Raw genomic sequence first — 20,061 nt, 5'->3', positions numbered from 1 at the left:
TGGGGCACAATAATAACAATATGGGGACTACATGGGCACAACAATATAATAAGGGGGTTGTACTAATAACAATAAGGGGTTACACTAGTAGTATAGGGACGTAACATGCCCCTCTCCTTCAAAAAGTGTTGTCCTCAACGCTTGAGTAGTTCTTGATGCTTCTGTATAGATTCTTGTCCTCCCATGTGGAATCTTCAGCGGGTAAGTTCTTCCACTTGATGAGATACTCTGAAATTGATTTATTTCGTAGCTGTTGATTTCTCAGTTCTGTGACTGCTTCAGGTTCCAATATGATTTTTCCTTCCTTGTCAAGTTCTCACAATATTGTTTGAACTGGGATCTTCTGCAACTTTTGAATGAGTTCCCACTCCTTTGGGCATATGGATATCTGTAAGGCCTGATGTTTGGAGGAAAACTTCCTGGAATCAAATGAATAGCATGATCATGATCACGAATAGGTGGGAGGCCTTTGGGAGTCTCAAATACCTTGAAATGATTATCCAAAACGTTTTGGAGATCTGGAGAAATACATGATTTTGATGTGGGATCTTCTAGTGAACATAATTGTGCAATTATGCCCCATTTTTCTTTATTTAGAAGCTTTGTCATGCTATTAGAGTTGATTATCTTTCCAAGTTTCCCTTCGATACCCCTCAATTCAGCTTCCTTTCCTTCCCAAAAAAATTTCAAGAAAAGTTCTTGAAAATTAAAAGCTATCGTACCCAAAGATTGTATCCATTGGACTCCTAGTAAAACATAAGGACCACCCATTGGAATGAAAAGCATTGGCCTATTCAATACATATTCTCCTATGGATAGCTTGATATTATTTCACTTTCCAGAGCAATTTATGGTTCCTCCACTTGCAACCATCACTTGACACTTTAGTGCTGGATATAGGAAGCAATTCAATTCCTTGGCTATCTTACAATGAATAAAATCAATCAACACTATTACCTTTTTCTTCTTGATATGTCCTTCTATCTTAATAGTTTGAGGAGTTGTAATTTCTTCCAATGCATTACAAGATATGGTCGGATTCATTTCTTGATACTCGATGTGATCTTTCAATTCTTGAACATTTTTCTTCTTAATATGTCCTATATTGATAGTTTGAGGAGTGGTAATTCTGGCCATTGAATTACAAGATATGGTTGGATTCATTTCTTCTTTCTCAATGTGATCTTTCACTTCTTGAACCTTTTTCTTCTTGATATGTCCTTCTATCTTGAGAGTTTAAGGAGTGGTAATTCTTTCCAATGCTTAACAAGATATGGTCGGATTCATTTCTTTTTTCTCTGGGGTGGGTTCCTGGTGTATATCCTCTTCTTTTGATGTTTCTTGATCCTTTTCTTCCTCCTCTTCATAATCTATGTAAAATAATTTCTTCTCAACACACTTATAACCTTTAGTGTATTTGTTATCACAATTGTAACAAAGCCCTTTTTCTCTTTTTTCTTCCAATTGTTGCGGTGTAAACCTTGTAGGTTGTGGAAGGCTAGGATAAAAAACACTTCCATAATTATAGTCATGAGTGGTGGGATTCCTTGTTTCCATAATTTCGCTTTCAATTTTTCTTTCCAACTTGAATGCCTTCTCTAATGAATCAGGTTCCCAAAGACGAACCTCGTGTTGAACGTTATCCTTTAAAGTCCCTATGAAGACATCAACCATTTTCTTCTCTAGAATATCATTTACCCTTATATTCAATTTTTGGAAGTCCTCAATGTGCTCTGCCATTGAACCCTTTTGTTTGAGATTTATCAATTGGCTAAAGAAGGTGTTTCTCTTTGTATCCTCATAATGTGCTATCATTTCCTCCATGAAAATTAACCACGTGAAAAGTGGTTTACGAAAGCAAAGCCCTTTATACCATAAAAATTGATTCAGTTCTAAATACTTAGATGCAATACATACCTTTTGTAACAATGGTACACAATGTAGATCAAAATATTTCTCCATCTGTAGTATCCAATTTACCGGATCCTTGCCATCAAACTTCCTCATCTCTCTTTTTCTTGATTTTATGAGCTCGATCTTGAAACGACTGTAACTATGTACTTTCGGATCTTTAAGTTCTAAAATTTTTGTCTGTAATATCCCTTTGAGTCCCCTTTCTAACTCCGCAAGTTTGATCACAATTGGATTCCTGAAGAAAGATCTATTCCCAATCTCCTGCGATGACCTAATTATAGACTGGTTCAGTAGAGCAAACTTGTATGATGTGTCGTGGGTCACTATTTCAACCTTAGGTTCTGATAATGATACCCAAGAAAACTATAGTTCGTCCTCTTTCTGTAACTTCTTACGAAAATTCAATCTGATGCTCAGAGCGAATGTTATGACGATTTTCCCAAGGTGACCTGTTTTGAATGTAATTTAGGGGTCTGCAAAAACCCTAACTTCCTCAGATTATATCTCCGAAAATATAGCGCGACGGGATCTGAAATTTGGACTGAAGGTTCAGCGCGATCTCGTCTCAAATGGGTTTTTTTTAGCTTCTGAAACGTCGCAGAAAAAAAGTTATAGCGAAAATGCTACGATGACTTGTTTGGAGCAGCGAAACCCTAGAATCCAAAGCTCTGATACCAAATGTTATGGAACTAGCTCACAAAAAGATAGATGAACGCCTTATAAATAAGCCTCTTCAAGGTGGCAACCTCCTTTACATTACACAAATGAACAATTCTTGGATGATACAAATGACAAGACCTCCTTTCTATATATAGGAGTCTAAGGGGTCATAATATAATCAGAGTCGATATAACAATAATAATGTATGGGCACAATAATAACAATAGTGGGCTTTTATGGGGCACAATAATAACAATATGGGGACTACATGGGCACAACAATGTAATAAGGGGGTTGTACTAATAACAATAAGGTGTTACACTAGTAGTATAGGGACCTAACAACAAATTGATTTTTGTCTTCAGAAGTTTAGTGCAAGAATCTATTGTTAGCCTAAATCCAGTTTGATTTCAATTATGAGATTAGGTGGAAATCAATTTAAGCTCATTATAGATTTTGATAATCATGATTCCTTTGATGCTACAACAAGAATCTGTTATGATGGTGGAACATCTCTCTTTGGATAAGAATACTTCCAAAATACCATTGAGGCTTATTGAAACATTCAAGTAATATGCAGTACCCTTTTATGTTAGTTTCAGTCAATTGTCCATTTGCATCATGTTCATGGTTATAGGAAAGTACGTGGATGAGAATTTTTTTAGTAGTGGTAGCAAGGAACTGCTTTTCAATGATATTCCTTATAGTGCAGCTGCAACTGTTTCAGGTGAGTTCCTTTATGTTGTAGTTAGAAAGTATTGGATTATGGAGGATGTTATATTCTTCAAGGATGTATCTCCAAGATACCATTGAGGCTTCTTGAAACATTCAAGTAATATGGGTTCCCTTCTAAGTAAATTAGATTATTCATTCCTCTATCTGCATTATATTCCTTTCATGGTTTGAAAAAAGTACATGGACAAGGTGGAAGTTTTATAATGTTAGCAAGCTACAACGTTTTGATTATTGTCCTTGTAGCTCAACAACTATTATAGGTGAGTCCCTTTGAGATTTATTGTTAACTATTTAGTGTTTAAGAGTTGTAATATATCATCTCAATGTGTTGTCATTGGAAATGCATATCGAAGGATAATTGAAATTGGTATATCTATAGAAATAGCCTAGAGAGGAACATTTGTGGAGCATGTAAATGTTTACAACAGGGAAAAATTGCATAAAATTGTACAAAAGGGATAGTGTAGAACCTATGTTGACTAAGGAGGTAATTTTTGTTCAAATGCATTTGGAAAAACAATGAAGAAAGTTGAAATCGGTGAAGTGATTAACTGTGGGCTTCATGATGGGGATTTTTTTTTTATTAATCATCCTCCAAGTGTCCACAAACATTCATTGGAGGCATTAAAAGGATACGTACATCCGAGCTCTACAATGATTATTAACCCTCTCATATGTTGGCCACTTGGTGCAGATTTTGATGGGGATGGCATTCATGTTTTTTATCCCCAATCTTTAAAATCTCAAGCTGAGCTTTCTCAGCTTCTAAGTGTCGATCAAAAAAAGTTTAGTGCCCATTATGGAGAGGAAAACAACATTGACTATTGATAGTAGATACATTGTTGGCTTCCAAGATTCTATCCAGAAAATTTATGCTGGATAAAACAACATTGAATCAAATATTAATGTAGACTTCTAAAAACATTCTTGAACCAGAAATTACTAAAGTGCATGATGGAGGGCCTTTTTGGATAGCTAGCCAACTTCTTCATATGGGTTTACCTCTAGAATTGAACTATGAGAAGAATGGGCTTCTCATAAGCAATAGTGAAATAATATTATTCAATGGTGATAAAACCCAATTGCTGAGTTCTTTGACTAAAATTTTTAATGCAATTGTTAAGTGTAAAGGTCTACGAGTGGCAGTGAAGTGCTTGAATTTAGTTGAACATTTTTTTTATCCTTAGATGGTTTTAGTGCAGGTTTGGATGATTTGGTTCTTGCTCACTGTGTTTCTCAGAGAAAGATATTTAAGGAAGATCTAGGAAATGAACTTACTGAAATTTCTAGGCTTATGAAGCATGTGAGGGGAGGAAGATATGATAATTCCATCATTTCCAAAGTGGATAAGCATCTACTTGGAGTGCGGGAAAATGTTACCAAGGTTATTTCTTCTTCAAGTTCCTTTTTTCTGATGGTTAACAGTGGAAATGCAAGATCTGCTAAGAAAGTGGTACAACAACTCTTAGGGCTTCATATGTTTTCAGGGAGGAAAATTTTTCCTAGAGATTGACTTAAAAATATTTTTTCACATCTTCCATTCAATGGTTCTCATCCTTTGGAGCCACACAAGAAATATGATTCGCCTGAAGTTTTTGGACTTGTTAAATCATCCTATGTTTTTCGATTAAATCACTGTGAGGCATTTATTCATTCTATCTCTTCCAGAGAAGCTAATTTCTGTCAGAAGATGGGAATGAAAGAACAAGGAAAACCTTTTAAGAATCTAATGACCTTTCTACTTGATCTAACGATCTGCTATGATGGGACGGTGAGAGATGCTTGTTGAAAATTTCTCATTCAGTTTGAATATGGGAACATAAAATCTTCAGTAGCATGTAATTCCTCAAACAAGAGGGAGTCTAGGAGTATCTTGGATCATTCATATCCAAGAGAACAGGTAGGGACTCTGGTTGCTACAACAATTGCAAACTCGGCTTACAAAGCACTTGTTGATTCCTTTCAAAAATGTATTTCCCCTTGGGACATCCTTAAAGTAGTTGAGATCGTGTTCCTTACGTGTCATTAATGTTCTATTTTAGTATGATTTCCTTTTGTATGGTGCTAGAGGGCTGAATTTGAAGCCAATGAAAATAAGAAACGTTAATGAGTAGATATAATTCTACCTTACAACCAAATGATCGACGGGTAATTCTTCACATGAGAATTTGTTGTGTCGATGAAACACATTTTGAGGAGAAAGCTGCAAGAATTCAAGAATCTTTGAAGAGGATTCCTTTGAAATATTTTTCTCTCCAAATTATTGTTGAGTAAGTGGATCTCTATGTTTCACCTTTTGTTTTAGTTGTGTTACACATAATCATAAAGGTGTCTTACTCTCTAGGTCAATCATCTAACCAATCTGATTAAGAATGCATTTTTGTATGTGAAGGTTGACCCTCATAAAAAATTATGAATGAACTACTTGTTGTTTCAAGTTCTCTAGTTGATGTCTGTCTTCAATTTTAATATTAAATAAAACTACACCCTAGAAGCTTTGATATTCAATGTTCTCATGTTTAATGGGATCTCTAAAAATTGTGCAGTTCTCAATTTCAAACTAAATGTGAATATCAAATCCATGATAATTGTAACAACTGAACCTAAGGCTCAAAACACTTACAGGTATTTTATTCCATGACGCTAAACTGTCAAGAAGGGCATCTAATGCATACACATCAATTATTTTGATTACCATCATGGATAAAATACAGAGTTCATTCATATAAAATGAATAAAAAAAATATAATTAGGTACTTTTCCTTAGAATGTTACAGTTAATTGCGTTTACTTTCCTAAGAAGCCATTGTCTAACTTTATACCATGATATGCAGTTATTGCAAAGATCTTGACAAACCTAACCAATCATTTATACGTACTATCAAGTAAATATGTAAAAAATATCAATTTTCAATCAAGGGTGCCATTAATAGTTTTAACCAACAAGGGGTAGGCAATGAATCTCTAGATCTCACTAAACTAATGCTTCTCTACCTACCAAGCTACCAGTGAAATTAGCAGAACTTCCAATGGTTATTACAGTTTACACATGTGATAAATGTAGCCATAGGTTCCTCTCCACTTCTTGTTTGCAACTAATAGTAAGTACACTTCCACTGGCCACATTTACCACACTTGAATTGGTATGTTGTAGCTTTAGGCTTTATCCCATGCTCACACTCAAAAAGTGCCTTGTCTTTGATCTGTTTGTTCTCAATCTTTCTTTGATCACTAGCCATTTCTTCCTTTGTCATGACAATAAGTTTCTCTGGCTTAATTTCCCCAAGAATAACTCTCCTTCTCAAATCTCAATTGTTTGCATCTTTCAGGTTGAACATGATGGACCTATATTTCAACGTTTGGGCTCTAGTAGACAACCCTAACTTTTCAAATATTAGTGTCTCAACAAAAACTGCAACTCGTACTAGATCACATGCATTTACTCTCACCATGTTGTCACCCTCGGCTTCGTTACCTACTTTGGAAAAATCCTCATGAAGAAGCTCACGGATCTTGTAATGTACTGTGTTATTAGACTTAATCATACTTTTCAGCTTTGGAGGGCCATTTGAAGAGGACGATACCTTCTTATTTCTGATAGATGCTTCTTCTTCCTTGGGTTTCTTCTCAACCTTTACAGACTCTTTCTTAACATCATTGACCTCCACTTTAATAGTCTTGGACTGCTTATCTTCTGACTTTGTAGCTTTGTTTCCATTGTTAGAAAGAGTTTTTGTTTTCACAACCTTCTTCCAAGAATCAAGTAAGATAGTGGCTAACACAAATACTTTCTTGAGGATGCTTTGTGAGATGTCGGAGGCATTTTCCAACCTGATAATCAAAGTATCATAACAAAATGAAGTTACTAGCATCCATAAGAAAACAGTCCTATGAAAAAAGTTGCACACTCATGAACTAAACAGTTTACCTTGACTACTTTAAATCAGAGAAAAAGGTACCTTTAAAAGGCCCATTAAACTTAGAGAGAGGCATTAACAAAATCAGTGGACTTCAAAAGAGAATGAGACTAAACTTTCAAGATAGAGGTAAATTTTTAAGAGCACTATTCAAAGATAAAGGAAAAGAGCAAAGAAAATGAAGGAAAAACTAAAATTATACAAATGATACAAATACTTTTCTTTCAGATATGTTATCCATGCTACAAATCCTAATGAAGTACCCAGAGTAAAAGAAACTTTACATTATAGTTCACAACAGCCATCCAGATAGGCATGTGCAAAACAACCATCTTCAAGAAGTAAATTTGGACTTACATTCTTCAATTTATTTCATAACATAAACGTATTTCAGTGTAAGAAAAAGACTGAAAGAAAATGTCATGCAACACAAGTTAAATTTACAATTCAAATCAATAAAAACGTGTGCCAACATAATACTTTTCTAAAAGCATGTTCTTGACTTGTACACCACAAAATGCAACAGTCAAAGCAGACATTTGCATAAGGGTACGAACAAACAATCTAAAGCTTACACATCCAACTCTGTTTATAACTTACAAGTTACAACTTTACTGATAACAACCTCTATAGTACACCCACTACCTGCACAAGATGATACCGTTGTAATGGGGAATCTGATAACACAAATCTTAAATCATACAAAAAATATTGTTAAAAATGTTGTAATGAGACATGATGAATATCGAGTGGCTAGAACTAACCCTGGCGGAACAGAGCCAGAGAGGCCTTGTTATCACCTCAAAATTACAAAACTTCTAATAAAAACTAATAACACAATGAAAATGTTATCTCTAGAAATTAATTAAACAAAAAAACAAAAAAAAACTCTGGACTTAGTCATGGAAAAATGCTATGGGGATTACAGGCTCACCCTAGGCTCATAGACAATGTTGTTAGTAGTAGCACATAGTCCATCAACATTAGGAAACTAAAGGCATTACTTGATGGGAAAACAATTGTTTTGACAGGATTGTATTCTCACCCACCAGGTATTTGTTTAAGGTGACTGACATTTTTGCAAATAAGGGGGCTGATCTGGCTTCAAATTCATTGAAAGTAAAGACAGTCTAATATGAATCCCCTCTTTATAAGCTGATATGGCAAGGCTTTGAAAGCATTGAAATTTAAAAAATTTGGTTTGTGGTTAGAGAGAGGTCTCTTTCTCATTCATTTCCACCACTCAAATACTTCCCTGAGAGTAATGGTTGCAAAATAGGAGAGAACCCAATTGGTAATTCTACCTGAGAAAGTCTTAGCTCTAAAAGACAAGGTTTATGTGCTTGAATATTGAATTTCAGATGCAAACATCAAGAGCATGAGTTTTAAGAAAACCTGTAAGTTTTGACTACAAACAAAAACTCAAAGATTGAACTACATATTCATGGTCTCAAGATTCAAAGGCATGAGTCTAAAGCTCATAACTTCGAAGAGAATAAAATATGAATGTGGATTGAAAGCCAAAAAAGAGGAAGATGGATGCAACACCTAAAATATAACCAATTCAAGTAACCAGTCAATAAAGTTGATGATAAGCATTGCTGCTGCCAATGCAGGTAGAGTGGAAGTACCAAAAACTGAAGATCAGATTCCTTCCATTTTTTCCCTGTATAACACCCACTTCATCATCAATATTCTCTATAATTTTCCTTCAATTTCATGTATCGGTTGGTGAATCTACAGTGGAAAGCCTAATAGAGAGTTTGAAAAATGGAACGACTTCAACCCAAATATAAGAGGAATGTTGAATTGTCTTAGAGGGCTCAGGTTAGCACCTACTAACCTGCCCCATATATTTCTAGAATGTATGCAAAAAGTAATGTTAGACAAATAGAGAAATCTGAAAACCTGAAAGTGTAGTAGCCTCAACTAATGTGGAATCAAACCAGATACAACAAGATCATAACATGGTCAAACTCCATACAGACAACAGAATAGAAAAATATTAACATAGAATCAAAGCCAATAGAAGGAACAAGATAATTACTGCATCTATTAGATTTGCTACTGAGATACAAGGGGAATCCCTCTATTTATAGCAACCTGGGAGGAGTCCAGCATTTAAGAAGGATAGTTTGCAAGTATACAAGTATTTAATGATTTACCCAAGTTAACTTACAATTGTTTGTACACTAACAAACCCCTTAAGTGAAACTTAGGTGAGTATTAAAAAGGAGGCTAAATTCCAAAAATGGGTCCCAACTACATGGCCATGATAGGTACCCATGTACAAAATGCTTATAACAGTTGAAAAAGAGAGGGAGGATCATTTTGTTGTGGACAATAGAGCACCATATGTTGCAACTGAATACAATCAGTGCAGAATAGTCTTCAAATTTGAGGTTGACATATTCAATACCATTATGTCTCTAACTCTCTACAAACATTTGATAAACATTTCCATATTGCTTCAAGAAAAGTGTCAAAAGCCTCACTTTTGTTCTTTAAAAAGTAGACCCAAGTTTGTTTGGAGTTGTCACCAATGGATGTAAGCAGATAACAGGCCCTTTGAAATGACAAGGTAGGAATAAGACCTGCAACATTATTGTGAACAAGTTGAAGACCTTTAGAAGCTCTCCAAGATTTTCCCTTAACAAAATTACCTCGAGGATGCTTGCCAAGAACACACCCAGTACAAACACCATCAAAAAGAGAAATAAACATAAGATTAGTGACCAAATTTTACTTAGTTGATAATCATAGCAAGAGTTTAAGTGACCATATCTCATTTCATAATTTAGTTAACTCATTTGAGTGACCAAGTAATACATTGATAGGAGGCTCCACTACAAAATGAAAAAATAAGTTCAAGTGTGCATGATGATCTACTTTCCTATGGCAACAATTTGTGAAGGGTCCTCAATTTCATGAAACAAAAATAAAAAGTAAACAAGATTGTTTTCCTTGAAACAAAATTTGTAATCTGATAAATTGAGAGAAAATTAGTTGAAAGATTAGAAACATATAGAACATTGTTGATCATGTCATCTATCATCTCAATGGAACATTTCCCTTGAATAGGTACAGGTGAAGAGTTTCCCAGAAAGATATGCTTTGTATTGCATGAATTAATGGAAGGAAACAAATTCTTAGGTGCAGCCATGTGATGGGTTGCTCCATAATCAATTATCCATTTAGGTAAGAAGAAACTTGCAATAGCAGAGATCGGTTTAGCATTTCTTGTATGATTTCCAAAAGAAGATAGATTGACAATTAAATTGTGTTTCTTCATTTATGAAGCGAAGGCAACCAATTTCTACAAACAAGATTTTGAATTACCTTTCCATAAAAAGCACATTTAAGAGGTCTATTCTTTCCTTTAAAATCTTGTTTCAGTGAGGGATTTGAAAAGTTAACACTCCTTTGTACTTTGCATTTGTTTCCCTTAGATGCCTTTTTATGTTGTATCCTTGAATTTGAAGGTGAGATAGCTATAAAAATTCCACAGCCAAGAGCACCCATTTCGATGAGTTTATCCTGCTCGCAAGTAGTTGTTCAATAAAAGCATCAAAAGCAGGCAGACTCACAAAAGCTTGGCCCAAGGCATCTTGATTTCAATATAAATGTGGAAACAAACAATGAATAAAACTCGCCTAACTTAGAGAGAACTGCCAAAAATGAGTTGTTCATCACTTTTCTCAATTTTACAATCTTTTAATTGAGGCCAAAGAGATATCACTTGGAAATGAAATCTTAAGTAGTATCAAAATTACAAGGATTGAGAGTAATTAATTCATTTTCCAATTGATGACCACAAATTGCATCCATTTTTCCATGATGCTTCCATCACTATGTCTATCATTTAGAACCAAGATACAATACATTCATCTATTTGAAATTTGTGTGCCTTTAGAGCTAGAACTTTGTGGCAGTACTTGCAAGAGTATCGAACTTGAGGGCTTCTTATGAAGACATGAAGAAAGAGGAGTGTGTATAGGGAAGTGCAAGACACATGTTTGATACTTCCACACATTTTGAGGGCATGCCAATAGAAATATCATTGTTGTTGGATACACTGGCATTGGTTAGTTTCAGAAAAGTTCTCTGTCAAATATGTTGTTTTCACGAATTAATATTTCCAACCAAGAGAATAAAGACTTGGCATGCCTAGGACATAGTGGCGTTATTTCTTGCATGTATTTGTGATTTATTAGTATTCCACCACTAATAACTTCATTACGTAGCTTCTCATTTAGCAATATATTACAACAGTTACTTGTTAAAGGAGAAATATTTCGGTTTGTTTGAACACCATAAACTAGAACGAAATTTAGCTTTGAATTAGAAAAATGGAATATATTTTGAAAAAAATGTTTTTTGATCAAATATTATATAGACCCATTGCATGATCATTAAAAAAAACAGTCATGACAATAAGCAATGATTTTGGACACAATGAATTACATAACTCTACAACTCAAAAACATGTTAGCATATTCAATTTTTTCTACATTAGAGAAAAATGAATCAGTAACATTAAGTTTGCTTTGAATATTTATAGAATCATTTCAGAGATTCTAAATGGAAATTGCATGTGCTAATCTTGCTCAATTAATTACAGGGAAAACAAGGGGCATACATAATTTGTTGGCTTCTGGGAATTGGATTTCTTTTCTCTCGGAATGGTACAATGACAATTGAAGATTACTATGTTGAAGCTATATTCTAGGTTAGTATCACAATTTACAAAGTTTTGTCTTATTATTTTCTAGTTTATTGTTGTAATCTTGTGTCAGCAATACTTTGCTCCACCCATTACATTTCCACTGACCAGTTTTATTGTTGAAGTGTCACTCCCTCTTAAAGATAACTAGAGGAAACAATACAACTACAAAATTGAAGCATGAAACATTCTTAATAGAAATTGCTAGCTCTGATGTGTTTGATTATGTTGGATAAAAATTGGGATAGAAATGTGTGCGTCTATTTTCCTTTATTACTTTAGTTGAAGATAACATTTCATGAACAAATGTTGTACATTGATAACATAGTAGGTACAAAATTGATTTTATGGTGACGTTTTATTTTCTTTGTTTATATAGGTCATTTGGCCACATAGTGGCCACTATTGCCCAACTAAAGAAAACTTGTTCGAGTTTCTTGCTTTTATGGAGGAAAATGACATTAAAAATATTGTTGATGTTGAGGTATATATCGTATAAATATTTTATAGTCTACTTTAGTTTATATTCCAGTGTTCATCGACTTTCATGTCTTATACTTTGCATTGTATCTCTTTTTCAGGAAAGGAACTCAGTATTGATGGTAAGAAGCAGGAATTGAAGAAAGAGGAGAACAATAACACTAGAGCGACAAAATGCAAATTAAAGATAAAGAGAAAAGCATTGGTCTAGTGGTACCCATAAAGCCAATATCCCGCATAAGACACATAAATACTAATGGTCAAATCTTCAGAGTTGGTGAATTTACCTACAATGCCTTGGCAACACAATGATAATGTTTTGAAGTGATGAAACAATATTTCATGTGTAAATTGTACTCCAACCAATATTAAGTTGGAAACTCATATTGTAATACTTGACATTTTATATAATATAATTTATGTGGTTGGAATTATTTATAGTTGCACTTGATATTACTTAGTATTGTAATTAACATATGTAACTTTGCGTTTTCATATTATATGAACATGTGCATATGCCATTTTTTTAAATTTAGTTGCAAAATCATACTAATTAATTTATGTGGATTAATAATAAAAACATAAAATCAATCTAAAACTACTAAATTAGTAGTTTATGTTTATTAATGATGAACACATAGAATGAATATACGACTAAATTAGTTGCTTATAACGATTGTTAATGAAAATAAATGAAATGAATATAAACTACTAAAGTAGTAATTTATATAATGAATATGATACTACCAAAAAATATAAATGACTAATGCAAATGATAAATTTGTGATTACAAATGACGACTAAATTTTTCATATATATGACTATTAGTAGCTAATTTACAGTTTCTTATAAAACCACTAAAATTTAGTCATATATCTTTGGTCATTAATTGGTTTCAAACGATGACTAAAATTTGCATATATATGACTATTAGTATCTAATTTACAGTATCTTATAACACTACCAACATTTTGGTCATATTTATTTGGTCATTAATTGGTTTTCTCGGGTGATCTTTTAGTAATATATTTGTGGTATATTTAGTCATTAATTGTGACAATTAATGACCAAATTAATGACTAAATATACTACTAGACAATAAAATTGAGACAACCAATTAATAACTAAGCTAAAAACGATTAAAAGTTGGTCGCGTTATAAGATATTGTAAATTAGTTACTATTGGTCACCCCAAAAAATAGTCGTTTATATGCAAATTTTAGTCATTTTTTTAGTAATTAATTAGTCATTTTCTACTAGTGAAGGGTCATAAGCAATTTCAGTCTCAAAATGAAAAATCATTTCAAAAAAATGATAAGGCAAATAAAAACAAAGGGAAGAATATTGATAGACATTGCCACTTTTGTAATTGAGATGGCCACTTAGAATCCAAATGCTTTAAGAAGATGGAAGCCTTGGAAGCAGCAATGAAGAATCATAACATCCATTTGGAGCACTCTTCAACTTCAACTTCATCTTTAGGAATAACACTTTCTGCATGTGGTTGTCAAGCATCTCGATCTAGTTATGCACTAAATATATCTTCTTCTTTTCATTCTCATGAGTGGCTCATTGATTTTGGAGCTTCTTATCACATGGCCAAAAACAAAGCCATGTTTTATTATTTAAATGATTGTAACACCAAAAATATATATGTTGGTGATGATAGATCTCTTAATGTTGTAGGGACTAGAGTTGTTCATCTAGACAATGGTCAATTTAATGATGTATTATGTGTTCCAACCTTATCCTACAACCTTCTATCTGTATATCAGATAACTCATTCAGGTGAAGGTAAAATCGTTGATTTTTCACCTCACGATGTTGTAATTAAGGACCTAAGAGATCCTAGACAGATTTTAGCTACTGGCATCGCTAATGATTTTAGAGGGTTGTATAAGTTTAACAACTTTGGATCATCAAATCTTCCCTCGGTATTTGTTGCTCATAATGATGAAGTGAGAAAACTTTGGCATGAGCGATTTGGTCACTTAAACTATCGCTCCCTTCAGAATCTATGTAAATAAAGTATGGTGACAGGTCTTCCAATGGTATCTTGCATAGATGGTGTTTGTTCTGGATGTGTACTCGGAAAACATCATCAGGATAGTTTTGAAAAGCATGCATCTTGGCACGCCTTAGCCCCTTTACAGCTTGTGCATAGTGATTTATGTGGTCCACTTCCAGTTGTTTCATTCTCTGGCTACAAGTATTTCTTAACTTTCATTGATGATTTCTCCAGACACACTTGGGTATATTTCTTAAAACTCAAGAGTGAAGTATTTTGCATGTTCTTGGCCTTTAAGGACTTTGTTGAAAAACAATCTAGACATAAAATTCTTAAGCTAAGATCTAATAATGGCGGAGAATATGTTAACAACAAATTCATCAACTTTTGCACTGAGAATGGAATTCAAATGCAGCATATTGTTCCATATACTCCACAACAAAAAGGTGTAGCTAAAAGGAACAATCCCACCTTAAAGGAAATGGCTAATTGTATGCTTCAATCTAAAGGACTTAGTCTTAATTTTTTGGTAGAAGCAATTAACTGTGCAAATTACATAGTAAATCACACTCCTACTAAGGTTTTAAATAATATCACTCCAGAAGAAGCATGAAGCTCAATTAAACCAGATGTAATTCACTTTCGTGTGTTTGGAAGTGAAGCATGGGCCCATATTCCAGATGAGAAACATAAAGCTTTAGAACCTAATAGTGAAAAAGGTATTTTTGTTGGATATTCTGAAGATGTCAAAGGATATAGACTTATTCCACTTAAGTCCAAAAATGTTATCATTAGAAGAGATGTAAAGTTTGCTAAAAATATATCAGCCTACGAGCCTAGTTCAGCGAATGTGCCACCTCTCTCTATCCCTTCTACTTCTGAAAATATTTCTTCTTCAGATGATGACAGCAAGGATGAAAATCCTCCCCCACCTTCTCAGGATCCTCCTTCAACTCCTCAGCTTCCAAAATGGGTACGTGCTACTTGGGATGCAGCAGGTGCTCTTGGCGGTGATCCTACAACTCAACAACATACACGTTCTCAGTTCGATAGAGCCTCTTCTTTACTAGCTCAAGCTTCAGCGAATTATGATCCTGACACCTTTGCAGAAGCTTCAGGCCATCCATATTGGGATGCAGCTATGAATGAAGAATATCGTTCATTATTGGCAAATGATACATGGGATCTTGTTCCTCTTCCAAAGGGACGAAAACTTGTTAGATGCAAATGGGTTTATAAAACCAAGTATGGACCAGATGGAAAAGTTGATAAACATAAAGCTCGTCTTGTTGCTAAGGGTTTTTCACAAGTTGAAGACATTTACTATACTGAAACCTTCTCCCCTGTTTCCAAAATGAACTCTATTTGCCTTGTTCTTTCCCTTGCTGCCTTTTTCAAATGGGAATTCCATCAGATGGATGTTAAATCTGCCTTCTTGAATGGGGACTTGCATGAAGAAATATATATGAAACAACCTACTGTCTTTATACAAGCAGACTCCAGCCTTGTATGTTGGCTTAAGAAATCCCTTTATGGTCTCAAGCAAGCCCCTCGGGCTTGGTATGCCAAAATGGATAGCTTTCTTTTAGAAACTGGTTTTTATAAGTGTCATTCTAACAATACTGTCTACACCAAGAAAGTGGGCAAGTCTCTTATCATTATTGTTCTTTATGTTGATGATCTTATCCTTACTAGTAGTGACTCCAACCTTATAAACCATGTGAAGTCTAGCCTTAAAAAGAAGTTTGAAATGACAGACTTAGGACACTTGCATTATTTTCTTGGTCTTCAAGTCTTGCAATCCAAGGAAGGTATTTCCCTTTCCCAGTCCAAGTATGCTTGTGATCTTCTATGCCATTTTCACATGGAAGACTCTAAGCCAGCCCCTTCTCCCTTTCAGTTTGGAGCCAAACTTTCAGTCACTTGTACTTCCCCTGAAGTTGATGCTACCTTATACCGTCAACTTGTAGGAAAACTTTTGTATCTGACCCATACTCGTCCTGAAATTTCCTTTGTTGTTGGCCTTATTGCTTGGTTTATGCAAAACCCACATGAAAGTCATTGGAAAGTAGCTAAAAGAATACTTCGTTATGTTCGAGGTACAATTCAGTTTGGGATTCATTACAGTGCATAAGCATCTCCTCTTTTGGTCGGTTTCACTAATTCTGATTGAGCTGGTGACCCTGATGATCAAACGTCTACTGCAGGTTATGTGTTCACTCTTGGTTCAGGACCTATTACATGGGCTTGCAAGAAACAAAGTGCCATTTCTCTTTCTTCAGTAGAAGCAGAGTATCGTGGTGCTGTAGAAGCTAGTAAGGAAGCCATGTGGCTTCGTCAGATCCTGTCAGAGTTTGGCTTTTAGCAGCAGCAGCCGACTACACTTTGGTGTGATAATTAAAGTGCCATTCAACTATGCAAAGATCCAATCCAAAATTAGCACAACAAACACATTGAACTGCACATGCACTTCATCGGAAAGCTCATTCATGACCATGTTCTTGAAGTGCAATATTGTTCAATAGATGATCAAGTTGCAGACATCTTTACAAAGGCTCTCACAGAGGCGAAGTTTACTAAACTTCGCTTTATGGTTGGAGTTCAGGAAGTTGTCACTAAGGGGGGATAGGCTCTAATGCCTCCTTCCTTCTCCTATTGTGTCATATTTGTACATCCTTCAATCCTATCCCAAGTTGTTCTTAAGAGGGGATGTTAGGATATTCTGACACATAGGAAATAGTTAAGTATAACTTGGTCTAGTGTAGAGTTAGGTAAAGTGTGTTTCTTTACTATGTACTTTTGTAACTTACAGTCTGATGGTCTCGATATTTTCTAGACATGAAGTGATCCGATGGTTCATTCCCTCCTCGGTATTACCAATACTTGATCCATGGCTTAACACCCGATTGGTCCATGATCTCTATTTAAAGAGCATGGAGGGTCATTTGTAGGGTAACCGTTCATGAGAGAAGCTTATGTAAATTTTCATTCTTTTATTAATAAATTTCCTGAAGTGGCCGCGTTGGCTCAGGCCGTGGACTATTTCCCTCTTTGAGGGTTTTAACCACGTCAAGAATACTGGTGTATTTATCTGTGATCTATTTGTGAGTGGTGTCCTTTGGTGTTCTGTCTGAGGAACTTACCCTGTAAATTCCTACAAATTTCATTTCATTATTAAGGATAATTGGTATTCTTCTCTTGATATTGATTCATCGACTTGTGAGCATTTCTCTTCATCACTAAAACTTGTAAAAGAGAAGTTAGTAGCTTAAGTGACAAAGAGGTTTAGGAAAAAGATGAAAATATTGCCAAGGTTGAAAAATATTTGGAGGAATTGGTTCTGAAAATTGACTAGGGAATTTACAATAAGGAGGGCATAAAGGACATCAAACATATGCAATTACAATCTAAATTATTGATGGAAAATAAATTGGATCATAACATGAAGAGTAGAGCCACATGTTTTGAATATGGAGACCAGAACACAAAATTGTTCCAAATTTTAGTTGACCATAAAATAAAACATTAACACCATATGGGAGATAACCAAGACTAAAGGAAATTAGATGAGAGGTTTCATGGAATGGGTAGTTCTAGGAATATAAGAATTTAAAGGCATCTTTTAGGAACCTATTGGTGCAAACATTGGTGAATATATTATGACTTATGTTACCATTTCCTATGCTATTAAATGAAGAGGATAATGAGAGGATGTTTTGGTTTATTACAAAAGAAGAATTATTAAATGTGTTGTTCATTTTTAAAAAGGACAAGAATTAAATTTTTAATCGATGGACAATGGAATTCTACCATGGTTTCTTTGACTAGTTGGGAGAGGATGTAATTTAGGTAGTTGAACAAGTTAGAAGGCTAGGGAAGGTCCTCGTAAACATTAATATAACTTGTATTACATTGATCTTAAAGGTATACTACCTTGATACCTTTGAAGGATCTAGGCCCATTTCTTTGTACAATTGTCTCTATAATATCATCTCTAAGGTGATGGTATTAAGACTTAAACCATTGATCTCCATTTTTATTTTAGTAGAACAATTTAGGTTCATAGAGGGCAAGAAAATTGGTGAAGCCATTAGTACATCACAATAAGGACATGATTTTATCAATATTTCAAAATATTTAATTGTTGTTGTCAAACTTGATCAAGCTCAGGCATATGACAGGGTTTGAAATCATTTGTAATTCATAATTTTTTTTTGTGTATAGTCAATTGGACCATAGCATGTTTAACATTTGTCTCCTTTTCATTTTTAATTAATGATACAACCTTTGGTTTTTAAAGGTCCTTTAAGGGGTTGAGACAAGGTTATGCTTTATCCTCCTATATTTTTCTTTTTTATGGTGAAAAGTATTACTAGATCTTTGGTTTATGCTAAAAGGAGGAGAATTGTGCAAGGCATAATGGTTGGTAGGAAGGAGACACTCACCCATGTTCGATTCATAGATGATGTTTTGATTTTTTGTTTTGGATCATCTCTAGAACTCAATGCATATTGGGATATTCTCTGCCTTTGTAAAAATGAAATGGGATTGGAATTCAATAAGACTAAATCTACTCTTTATTCATATAATTCCAATGATGGACTTCATGCAATTATAACTAGATTTATGCCCTTCTAGACTATAAAAAATAATGTAGGGATAAAATATTCATGGTTCTGAATGAAACCAAATAATTATGTGAAGAATGACTAAGAAGGTGGGAAAATGAATTTCACAATGGTCCAACAAAATGGTTGTAGAGAGTAGGTTGCTTAGTTCTGGTTTATTCTGTGTTGGAGTCTATTTTAGTATACTAGCACACTTTGGTCAATGTCCCAAAAGGAATCTTAGAAAATTTTAGGAAGTACTTCTTCAACTTCCTATTGTAGGGTAGTAGTGAATATAAAGGTATCCATTGGGTAAATTGGAGAAATGTTGCATTTCCAAAGGCATTAAGAGGTTGGGATCTAAAGGTGTTTGTTGTTGCAAAAATAATTATGGAATATGATCAATAAAGATAATATATGGATAAAGATTTTAATTCAAAAGTTAATAGCCCCTAGTACAATGATGCATTGGATTAGGAGGGAAAGGAAAAATCTTCTAGAATTTGTCAAACCAATGGAAATATTTGACCTTGTATTTTCTTATGATTAGCTCCTTCCTAGCCTAGAAAGTTGGTAATGGGTCACAAGTTCGAGTGGGTGTTGAATGGATTATGACAGAAGTATATTTCTTTCTGAAGAATTCATTTACCATTTTCAAATGATTAGGAGAGTTACATTAAATTCAATGTTAAATCCAACAATGTCCACCCTATGGTCACAAAGACGGTTAAGTGTTGTTGATTTAAATTTGATAGGTGAGTGGGATACTTATTGGAATAAATTTATACCTACTCTTCAAATGATACATATTATACATGATGGGTCAAGGAATTAGCTCCTTTTTATCACCTTGCTATTATATTTTTGACCATTTTCACCTTTTAGAAGCCTTCATGATCATCCTTTTTGCATACCTTTTTGCCACCATCTATACATGCATACGTTATTAGAGCTATAGAAGTTGAAAAAAAAAATATTCAAAGTTAATATTTCCAATATTCTAGTGTTTTATATGTT

General features: G+C 34.2%; 1 pseudogene; it reads right to left on the bottom strand.

The window, feature by feature from the left end:
* Positions 1-6,323: 6,323 nt before the first annotated feature.
* The window catches only part of LOC149216630 (transcription elongation factor TFIIS pseudogene), a 34,464-nt pseudogene continuing 20,726 nt past the window's right edge, over positions 6,324-20,061 (bottom strand).

Source organism: Pinus tabuliformis, chromosome 1_1 (assembly GCF_031772625.1).
Source record: "Pinus tabuliformis cultivar Carrire ecotype Pingquan chromosome 1_1, CPIR1, whole genome shotgun sequence".
Classification (NCBI taxonomy): Eukaryota; Viridiplantae; Streptophyta; class Pinopsida; order Pinales; family Pinaceae; genus Pinus; species Pinus tabuliformis.
This window is presented reverse-complemented; position numbering and strand designations above follow the sequence as displayed.